Source organism: Toxotes jaculatrix, chromosome 8 (assembly GCF_017976425.1).
Source record: "Toxotes jaculatrix isolate fToxJac2 chromosome 8, fToxJac2.pri, whole genome shotgun sequence".
Lineage (NCBI taxonomy): Eukaryota > Metazoa > Chordata > Actinopteri > Toxotidae > Toxotes > Toxotes jaculatrix.
The window spans coordinates 28,700,413-28,703,461 of NC_054401.1; positions in this window are offsets into that span (position 1 = coordinate 28,700,413).

The following is a 3,049-nucleotide window of genomic DNA, read 5'->3' on the forward strand; positions in this document are numbered from 1 at the left end:
TGTATTTACATCTTTTTTTTCTCATCTAAACATGAAAACCATGAGATACTCATGATGAAGCATGCCCACCGTACAGTCTGTAGAACTGCACAGGTTGTTGCACATCGTTGGCACCAGCATGATCACAGTGCAGAGCAGGAAGCAGCTCTCACTGCAGACAGGCATGTAAGTGTAATGACTGCAGCTTTAGCAGACTGATGACCATGTGGCGTATTACATGTTACATAGTACTTTATAGTTCAGCTTTACTTACTCAACTTTGCGTTGATTTCTTGACAAATGGCTCAGTAAGGCATTTCAGGTCTTGACAATTTACGTGTATGGATATGAAGGGCCCCGCCCGTGATGTCTGTGATTCAGTTTGTAGTGCCTGAGCAGTGCAGATCTTCCTGTAAACGCCGTCCCGCAGTCGGTGCATCTCCACGTGCAGTGGAACACTGGAAAAACAAAAAAGATGGGTGATCAAAGTCCATCTTATCAAATGTAGCCAGCATTAGACATTAAAGATAAGTTCACAATTTTCAAGTTGGTCTTAAAGCAACACACACACACGCCCATCAGAACAGTGAAAACATTACTGGTTGTTGCAGTAGGTTTTTTCTATCAGTATTGGTCGCAAAGAGATCTCTTTAAGTAACTGAATAAATTTAATGTGTCCGCTCAAGTTAAAACGAGACTTCTGAGTGGTCTGAGTTAATAAAATCAAGTGTTTCTCCATACAGTGTTTCCTATAGCTCAGCTGGGTCGGATGAATAGTAACAAACTGATGGAATTTAGTACTAAAAATACTAAATTTGCAAGATATCCACTTCATTTGTCTAACCTAGACTGAAAAAGTCTCATTAGCTTTGGCTGAACTCATCATATACCTTGGATTGAATTACAATGGTGATCTGTTTGTGGTCAGTATTGACAGGAAAACGCTTTACACACACACAAAGAGAGAGAGAGAGAGAAGAGAGAGAGAGAGAGAGAGAGAGAGAGAGAGAGCAAGCGTTTATCACCGTCGCCTCCACTCTGCGTCGTCAGCCAGACGCAGCTGGCTGCGTTCACACGAGAGCGTGCAGTCACTCTCTGTCCTCGGTCCTCGGCAGTCGACTCTGTATTTACAGTGGAAGCCACGGAGACGGCAGCAGTAAATCCACGCTTTCTGGAAGGAGCACAGTCCATCACCACATCACCATAGCTGCAGTGATCTGGGTGTACTTAAAAAGTAGTGACCGTGCGCGCTGACAAACGTATGAAGCAACACTTCATGAATATGGTCCAAACACACACCCCAAGTGGTATGAACAGAAGCGCATGGGCGGGCACTGAAAGTGGCTTGGTGTCAAGCTAACCACAGTTACCACAAAATTACATCTTCTGTATTAGCTAATGTGCTCATAACCAGCTACACTACGTAAATGCACAGCTTTCAGTTACAGTATTAAATCACGAGTCCCGCTCGCAAATTACTGACCTGATCTGTTAGCTAGTGCACTAAGTTACCAACAGGTCGTGGTATCGTTATTTAACTGGTTCATTGGCCAAACTTACTAGAAAATTCAGACTGGCATAGCAGCAGGGCACTATAGCGATTTTCATAGCTACTGAGTGCCTAAAATATCACTGAGCTACAATGCTGTAACAGCACATTTTCACAAAGCTAGCAAAATACATCGAAAGTGTTATGCTAATCATTTTATTAGCTAATGTTAGCATGATTTAACAAGCTAGCTGGTTTGGTTCGGTGAGTTTACTAAAACTTAAAACAATTTAATCAATTCAGGTGGATCATTTTATATGTAAGAAATACATTATTTGATCACAAAATATATTTTTGTCTTGCATTAGACTTAAAAATGAAAAATTTGAAAATGGCAGCTCAACTGCAAGGGGGACAAATCTTCGTGTGTCTTGATGTGCTTTTACTCAAAGAAGAATAGCAGGTTAAGTGAACAGGTTTGATTACCCATAAAAGTAGACTGCCATCACTAAAGCAGCTTATTACTTTATTGATACCTCAAGCTGGGGAAATTTATCTCTGCATTTTATCTGTGTAAAGCACTAACAAATAATAAGAACAGAATTCCCAGTGATATTTGAGAGATTTTTAGCTACATATTGCTTTCTGAAACCAAAGACAACGAGTCAACAAGTCAAATAAAATTTTATTTTGAACTTTTATTTCTCTTATTGTTTTTGGATTATGAATTTGGACTGTGGGAGAAACCAGAGCACTCGGAGAAAACCCATGATAAATGTGGGGGAGTTTTTTTTTATACACTACATTAGCTAAACTTAGCTTGGCTAATGTAATGACATCAACCCAGCAGAAAATAATCAAAAATATTTCATACAATAAATAAAATTACATGATTACATTACATGATTACTTACATAGGCATAGCTTATGTAAGTAATTACATTAGCTAAGCTATTACATTACAGCTTACATTACATCTTACACATGCCGTTCTCGAGAAGGACATGAGATATTTCAATGTTAATAAATACATGATTTAGCATGTCCAATGAGTCCAAGAGGCTTTTCAAAATTTTGGAGGAAGCTTCCCAATTGAAAATTTGGTCGTCTCTACACAGTCACTATTAGAACTTTGACTGGAGCCTCAATTTTAAGAACAAGAAACTCCAAATAAGTGACCTGTTGCATGTACTGACAAGGCTCTACCTCAACATTGTCTCTACAGTACATGGCAACTCCACCTCCCTCTTTTTTGGCCGTGTCCACACAGCTGTTCTAAGATAGCTGTCTGCTACGTGTGAACATGGTGTATCCCTGCAACTGAAAAATTTGGGCTACAGAAGTCCCTGACAAATGAGTCTCTGTAGGGCAAAGCATATCTGCTCATGATGTGCTTTCAGGTCCACCATGGCAGACCCTGAGTGTTGTGGTGGACAATGGTCAAAAACTTTGGAGCGTCAGACTGCAGGTCAACGAGCTCAAGCTGAACATCACTGGCTGCATTGTCCACACTGCATGTACGATATGACATAACTTGCCCTGGCAGCTGCATCCCTGGATGCGTAAAGTCTCATAAAAAAT